Consider the following 9257-nt stretch of genomic DNA (forward strand, 5'->3'; position numbering starts at 1 on the left):
ATACCTTTGAAGAAGGGGACACGGGACCTTTGAGGGGCTTATCCGCACGTCTGCCTCCGAATAGCACTCGCGGATCCGAATCACATCGCCCGTGCCCGTGTCCTCTTAGACCAGTCGGACGTGCGGACTGGGCAGGCAAATCATTTCCCGTGCGGGGGAAAAAAGGGACGCGCTTAATCCAGATGGAAATCTCTTCTCCTCCTCCTCCCTCTCATATCCAGCCTTTCGATGCTTTCTCGAACTGATAATTCGGTCGTTTTATCGTGCTCTGTCTTCACCGGAAGCGATATTTTCAAGTCTCCTTGTTCATCAGTCGTATATTAACGACAAATAATCTTATAAGAAGACTTTTAACCCTGAAATACGTAAGTTTCATGCAAGTGGACGTTATTATATAAGTGCTTATATTATATCGGGTGCTTATCTATTTGATTTGTTCTTTTAAGTTAATAATTAGATTATTTATGCTTATAAATTTTGTCATAAAAAGTGTGAAATGTATAAAAATCTTGGGTTACATTAGTTAAGAGTAGCTTACTTTTTTGAACGTAAAATTTACGTATCAACACCATTACCGTATAACTCAACATTAACAGTGGTCTAGGATTAATTAATTAGATAACATCTCGATAAAGTTTCAAATCCATGACTTAAGCGTGAATTTTGTCAGATTTTTATATCCTCAGAACAGACAATTTTAGTAGAAGATGATTTCGTGTTTCTGTTGTGATCGCGTCGAACTGACTCGATACTTTATATACAGATGAATGATTAATGCAAGCCAGAGAGTTATAACTAGATCTATCAATAAAAATGACCTGTGTCGAAGCTACACATTTAAGCCTCGTTTGAATTCTTAGATCGGATCCTCTAGATTCAAACTTGGAACTTCTAGCATTAAGGTATTGAACTCTCGCGCTCTCGAATTGTGACGACGCTATCATCGAGATCGGTGGATCTCCAATAGAGACAGAGACGCGGGGATTCCCAGTCTCGGCTTGGGAATAGGATAGGACTGAAGCGTGAAGAGGCCGTTATTGTGGGCGCTGGCGCGCGTCATTTGATCTGGCACAGTAGGAGGAAGAGCCGCGGTTGTGTGTGCACCATTTCCCAGTGGCGCGGTGGTGACGGCGAACGTCATCATCCCTCTCTCCCTGACCTCACCTAGAGCGCCCCGACGTCACGCCGCGTCAACGGGAAGAGAGGGAGCGTCGAAGTTGCGCAACCCTCCACCGGCAGGCAGGCTGGAATTTACCCCGCAGGCCGGCCAACCTAATGGAAACAAGAAATTGCGGCAAACTGCGTTACCCACGCCTCGACGCCCTGGAAATATCGCACCAACGACGCCAGCTTAGGGGTGAGGGGGTTGTTCGCCGCCGACGGCGCGGGGCGCCTGGTCTTGCCTCTTCTCGCTTTCAAAGAGACGCCTCGATGGATACCACGCCGGGTCACATCGAGGGTCGCCAAGGGTCGCCGAGGGTCGGCCTAAGTGACGCAAATTGTTTGTGCAGCAATTGCTTGCGCGTTATTCCCTTAGAACAATCTTCAAACTACAGGGACTCGGGGAAAATAAAGATGCTAGTAATGAAAAATCCTCTATAAATGTTTGGAACTGTTATTACGGCTAAATTAAACATGAGAAATTAACTGAGAAACTCACTCTCAATTTCAACTGCAGGGTTGCTAGATTAAACGATATATATATATATATTGCCTTTTAGGTGACTCGCAAATCTTGCAAAGACTTCTTTTTAACTGAACTTCCTGCACGATTCATTTTTCCTTCTTTTCTTTTCGCGTTGGAAAGAAAAAGAGAAAAATGAACTGTGTAAGAAATTCAGCTAAGAAAACAGGCCTATTATGAAAGTTACCTAAAATCTGGCAACCTCTAGAGTTAACACTAAACAGTAAAACATATAAAGTTATCATCAAGTGGAATGTCGAATTATCAAACTATTATGTAAAGAAATAGAGGGAAAGGGCAACACGCTTTGTGGAAAGCCTAAAGATACCTAAACATAGAAACGGGTCAGTCCTGAAATAGGAAGAACGTAGCAATCGCGTGTATTTATTTAACATCTCTGATAATTGAGTTATCGTTCACTCGGCGCTGCTTTCTTTCCATTCCTTTCGACGATTGTGGAGAAACGCGCGATAATACTTTCGAGAGACCGAGCACTCCCGATGCAATTTATCGCGGCACTCGGGGGAATTTCGCGTGTTTGCGAACGTCGTTTCGTTCGCTAACAAGTTCGACTTCTAGTCGACGTATCGATGTGTCCGAGAATGTAATCACGAACGTAATTGATACATTATTTTCTCTGGATACAATGAACGAACATAGACGAACGAATGTCGCTCGAAGCTGTTTGAATTCACTTGTTACTAAGATAGATCATACTTTTTGTGTCAAAATTGAATGATTTTTAGATTAAAATTTTAACGCGTAAATAAATAACAAAAGGTTCTATAAAGTGTGAATTACAGAGATTTTTTTCGTGTACACGAAAAGAGCGATTTTGCTGAAAGATCTGAAATTTTACTGGATTTGAAAATAATTTTGTTGGACCATTAAATATTATTCTAGGCTTTTATTCTTAAAAAATATCACATACAAATTATTGGGGAAATTTATCCAACTAATTTCTATTCGTGCAAATATTTTGTAAGTTCAATGTGTAAATTATGTACTACATTATTATATATATTTTCCAAAATAACGTTTAAACATTTGTTTATAAAGGTGAAAGTATGTGAATTTTTAGAAATGTTTTGAAATAAGTGAGAAAACGAATTCAAGACATCCAGACTTCTATCGATGAAATACTGTCTTATCATAAAAGATAATTATGTTGGAAACTAAAAAATGAAGAGCAAAGCTGCAAAAAATTTTTATATTTTAACAATCAGTTTAAGTTCCCGACAAAATTATTTTGATGGTCCAATAAAATTATTTTTAAATCTGTATCCAGTAAAATTTTAAATCATTCAGTAAAATCGTTTAACAGGTGGATTATCCAATACGAATTAACTCGCGGTTAGCAATTCATAGATGACTATCAACTAATTAGATTTTGGAGAAAAAACGGAACTTTCACCGTGAGTTTTGATGGAGAATAATTACAGCATATTAAATTAAAATATGCTGATGTAAAAATTACGTCTAAAAATAAAATTATGTAAATACTAAGTATAAACGTATTAATTTAACATAATGATCTGTCAATCTACTGACCAAAAGCGAGATTCTCTAAACGTCTTATCGACGATTGTCGTTATCGTTAACTGTACTTATCGATAACGATAACTTGCGTTACTGTGATGACGAACGATTCTGTATCGAGCAGTTATCGATATTTCCCGTTAAATCAAATGTTAAGTTCCGAAAGTTGTTACCTAACGAGATCTCCAGAATTCATCGTTAGCATGACAATTTTCCGAAACTTACCGATTCGATTTAACGAGAAGTATCGATAACTGCTCGATATAGAATCATAATGTAACAGGATTTTCTAAGTCCAGTTCCACAACTCACGGTTAACTCTTAACTGAGGTTCAACTAATTTCTCATCTTTTTCCAACTCTAGAATTAAAAAGAGATAATGAATAAGTTGAACCTCGGTTAAGAATTAACCGAGTCAGTTGTGAAACTGGGCCTAAACGTCTTGTCGATGAATGTCGTTACCGTCAACTAGCGACAGCCAGTGGCAAGACAATCCTGGAAGAAAGCACGGCTCTCATTGGCTGTCGCTAGTTAATGATAGCGACAATTGTCGCTAAGGCGTTAAGTTTGATCTACAATAGAGTCGTAAGCCGTAAGAAATTAACCAATCATAGGCGATTATTTTTGTCATGTTCAACTGTGATTGGCCAATTTTTTACGTCTTACGATCCTATTGTGGAAATGTCCACTAAGGAGGCCTGACTCGAAGCTTTGTGGTCGGCCACAGCGTTTCGTCCTGGCCCCACATTACTAGACTCATCAGTAAGGCGATGTAGTGTGGGACTTGCCTTAGACGCCTGGAATGAATCCAGAATGATATTCTATTTAAAGGGAATTCGCGCGGCGCGGTGCTTACGCGAACCGAGTGAGTCCCGTGGACCTCTAGTGGCGAGTCGCCACACTATTGTAGAACAGGCATTAGAGAATCGCTGCTGACATCGTGATCAAAATGCCGATCGCCGGTCATTCCGCCGAATGATAACCACCCAGTTTAGCTACGTCGAAACAATCCGTTTAGGCCGACAATCTCGTTCACAATTACGAAGTTTGTCGCGCTTGGCGAAAACCCGCCGCGGGAGCGAAGCGGCCGGCGGGGAATCGGTGCCGGGGCAGAACAAGGAGGCAAAATCCATCTGGTGATTTCACAGGCAATTATGCCGCGTCGCCGTGGACGGGCGCGGATGGCTTACTCTTATTTAACGCCAATGTGGGCGCGCGGCACACGCCTCGCCGACCACCGCACCGGCGCCAATCGCTCGCTCGCCCGACCGCCATCCCATTTGCGCGAAATTGTCAATGATAGAATGGCACGAGAGATCGAAAACCCCGGCATTCAGCGATCCTGAGATTCTCTCTCTCTCTCTCTCTCTCTCTCTCTCTCTCTGTCTCTCTGCGATTCACATTTTTTTTCTTTCTCCTCCTTTCTTCCTCCTTTTTCGAGAGAATCTAAAAACTGACCACGTGGTGGATTTCTTCTTTTATTAATTTAGCAGCTGCAAGTAATATTCATGTATGTACAATCGTTTTTCAAAGTAGCTTGTGTGTGATAGAATTACAGAGTAAAGTAATTGTGTGTGTAAAGTAATTTTAAAAAGTTCTTTGATTTCTCAAGATATTCGGAGTTATATATTTTTGAAATTATACCTAGATAGATCAGTGTACATAAATATGTAATGAGAGCCGATTGTGATTCGAAATATTGCAATTGTATTTAGTAAATCAAAAAACGAAATGGAAATACGAATAAAATAGAATATATATATAAGATATTAATTTATTTATTAAAAGGTAGGATATATTTATAACATATATTTTGTATTAAGTATATGAATTTATATCAAGATGTAATTCTGAGAAACAAAAAATTCAATATTTGTTAACAATTAAAAATAAAATTTAAGAATTAATTAACTCAATAGAATTAACAATTAATATTTTCTATCTTCATATTTACATCACATATTATGCTTGAAATACGCCGTACATTTATACACGTATATTTTTAAAAACGGATATGCGATATCAAACCTAAAACTTCTGTACTCTGCAATTCTTAATGACAGTGTCATTATATTGTCGTTGCGTATAGATATTATATAATACATAAAAAGCTGTTTTGCGCGCGAATTAAACAAGATTCAGTACACCAAAATCGATATCTGTTCACCTAAATTTTACAGTAAATTTATTTTACTTTATGCGATTTAAAATAAAGAAAAGTTTACAAATTATTTATGCTTATGACATCACATAATGATTGCAAAAGTGCATTATTATATATTGCATTTAATTACATATATGATAATAAATGCTTCATATATATATATAGTGACATCGTAAAAATATTACAAATCTGAAAATAATTTTTCATACAAATGTTATTATAACACTATAAAAAAATATTTAATTATTGCATAATATAAATTTTACAGTTACCTTGATGTAAATTTTTTCTGCTTTTATAATGTCATAAGTGATCATAAAATATGTTCTAAATTTTTAATAAATTAATTTTTACATATCGTGATACTCATATCAGTCGATCTAAGTAAATTTGTTCACGTAGCTTGAAATCCTCAAAAATGTTTGCTATCTAAAACGAGATAAATATATATTCGGGCACTGAAAAAAAGAAAAAATAAAGATTTTGAGTGAAAAAAGTGCAAGTGAGTAAACCTTATGTTTGCCCAATGATATGTCGAAGATATAAGATTCTTTTCATCGTTGGTGAAACCATACAACTTAGGTTCATTGTCAGTTTCACTGATGTAAAATTAACTTTAATCTCGGTTTAACTTACTGTTTATCTTTTTTCGATCTGATTTTTTATAGAATTGAAAAAAAAAATAAACAGTAAATTGAATTTGACATTAAATTTAATCTTACAGTGGAACGGGGCTTAAAAAAAGATAAAGAATAAATTAAATCGATATTAAAGTTGATTTACATTTGTAGAAATTAGAGTTCCATGTTAAGCTTAACTTTAATCTGTTAGATCTGGTTCCACAAATATGAAATTAACTTTAATCTCGGTTCAACTTACTCCTCATTTTTTTTGACAATTTTAGAATTGAAAAAAGATAATAGTAAGTTAGAACCGAGATTAAAATTAATCTTATATATTGATAGAACCGGGCTTTATTCTTAAAACTAGAAAATGAAAAGTAAATTTGAAAAAGTAAATCGAAATTAAAGATAATCCACATTGGTAGAAATAGATATAGCTTGCGATTATTATTGGTTCGATCATCGTTGATGACCTAACGATTAGATATTTCTATACAAACATATCTATCTTTTCTAAATCAATATAAATTATATAAAAATATCTAATCATTAAAGCCTAAAACCAGTGATGATCGAATAATGTCCATTTCTAACAGTAGATTAATTTTAAAGGTAGATTTATTTTAACTTACTTTTATCTTTTTTTTTTAGTACTAACAGAATTAGAAAAAGATAAAAAGAATAAATTAAACTGAGATTAAAATTGTTCTACATTGATAAAAATGGGCTCAAGTGTTCCGTGTCAAAATTTCATGATTCAAGTTGTATAGTTTTACTAAACGACGGAAAGAAACGTATGTCTGTTGAAAGACAGATAGAATTATAGAGATGTCCTTCACCGCAAAGGATTTCTGTTTGTCCTATTTTGAAAATTAACACAATTGGGATTTGTCGCAACTTGCGGATTTACTCTTGGATTTAATATCAACGCGCTCAGGTTACATCATGGCGGAATCGCGACGCGTTTCTTGTCAAGTCCTCGTAATTTCACGTGCGCGAGTTGTCGCTGCCTGTCGTTATAACGTAACGAAATTGCACCTGAGGTAATTGCGACAACCCCGAAGACATGCTCCTCCTTTTGCTGTCTCGCGCAACTTCTTTGCCTATAGAGTATTCCCTCGCGCAAAAGAATCCAAAGTGAACGCGGACAAACTCATTCTCCCCGCGATTATTCACGAAAGAATTGGCCTGAAAATCACGGTTGTATTGTAACAATTTCTTTCAAACAAATTTTCTTTCGTACGAAAAGAATCTCATTTTTCTCACCAAGCTGTTGAAGGATGTCAAATATTATCTGACTGATCAGACTTTCGGATGCTTCCTTAGACTTCAAACTTTAAATAATTATTATTCTATCCGGTTTAATTTATAAAAATTCTCGAAATGCCGCTACCATTTTTTATTCCTGAAATTTTAATTCCTTTAAATAGCTGCATTTTTCTATCGAAGTGTTTTAAGATCTGTTCTTTTCAACTGAACTTCTCGCATCGTTCGTTTTTTTTTTCTTTTTCTCTAATGTAGAAAAAAAGAGGAAAGATCATTCTCATGAGGTAAGTTGAACTGAAAAGAACCTTATCTTATAATATTTGAACAGAGCGCAGTTATTTGAAGAATTTAAAACTTCAAACACAAAACCCGATAGCGGCATTTTGAGAATTTTATAAATTAAACCAAACAGAATAACAATTATTTAAAGTCTAAAGTCTAAGGAAATATCTGAAAGTCAGTGAGATAAGATTTGACATCCCTCAACAGTTTGGTGAGGAAAAGGAAATTTTCTTCTTGCGAAAGAAAATTTGTTTAAAAGAAATCGAATTTGAAGAAATTACAATACAAACCGTGCCTATTAGGACATTTATGTCCTTAAAAAATTCACATGTTCCACAAAAATAAAAATAGCGAGTTCTTTCTGGACTCATTTTGATGAAGACCAACAAAAGATTATATTTAAAAAATCGCTACTTAATTGCAAAATAACAGATTCAATGTGACGGATCAAAATACAAAATTTTATTGGATTTGAATGAAACTTATTATTTTCCAGAAGCTTTTTTGAATCGCTGATCTAAAATCAAAATTTTCAAATTAAAGACGACAGATTCCTAACCAGTGGCCTTAAAAATCTAGTAAGACTTGAATTAGATACTAATTATTCTTAGGAAAAAGTTAGACACGAAAAGAAAACGAAGAAAAGGCCTATATTCTTGATAAAGTTATGACAAGAGATAGTTATGTTTCCAGTGGAAGAAGAATACCAATCCTCAAGATTATCATCCGTTTTCTATATGGCCAACCAATGTTTCGCCTCAGGTCTTACTGTTTATCTAAATAAACGCCTATTTCCTTTATATCCCTGTGCCTATACACATACACCTACAGCCCAGGTTTCTTCCTCTTCCTTCCTTTCCTCGTCCTTTTTCGAGGACGACAATTTGTTGCCAGTCGTGAAGTCGAGTTTTCCCGAATGTCGTCAGAACGAATAGGATTAGCGCGGCGAGAAGCGGTAATCAGGAATAAAAATGCGTCAACCGGCGGCATTTACGCTAACTAATCTCCTTCGGCAAGCGGAGAGACGCTAACGGAGTTAGCCGGCTTCTTCGCCCAACAGCTCTCGCTCTCTCTCTCTCTCTTCGTGTCGCTCGACCGTCGCTTGTTAGCCGGGTAATTGGCCATTTTTATGCTAAGCAGAGCCTCCTCCTCGTCGTCGTCGTCGTCGTCGTCGTCGTCATCGTTTTTGTCACCGTCATCGTCGTCGTTGCGAGCATCCCCTTGCATCGCGCGCTTTTCTTCCGCCATTTCGCGGCTTAACCTTGCGAATTGCGCTATCCAGGGGCTCCTTTCGACTATGTGTTCACGACAAAAGAGCACGTCCTTTGCCCGTGAATACAAAGGTCATCGCGCGCGAATTTCCACGAGATCTAACAATGGACTTAGACTTATATAATAGACTATGCATTTTCGTATGTGGCAGCTGAAGCTAATACAAGAAAGACAGAGATATGCGTGGTCTGTTACTCCCTTTCGTCACATCGAACAATTGACCAAGAAAGGCATCAAACCAATTATTGCCTTCTTCTCAAGATTATTACCTGGGAAACCTGGAATTTTTAAGAAATTTTTTCGTTATTCTTAAAAATCAATAATTTTCCTGGAATTTTGTCGAGACTCGGGGAAATTTTGGGAATTGTACTTTTAAATTTAAATTATGTCTTCTTCTGAAAACATTATTTCTTTAATCATTTTTTCT

This window comes from Trachymyrmex cornetzi, unplaced genomic scaffold (assembly GCF_001594075.2).
Source record: "Trachymyrmex cornetzi isolate Tcor2-1 unplaced genomic scaffold, Tcor1.1 scaffold441, whole genome shotgun sequence".
Lineage (NCBI taxonomy): Eukaryota > Metazoa > Arthropoda > Insecta > Hymenoptera > Formicidae > Trachymyrmex > Trachymyrmex cornetzi.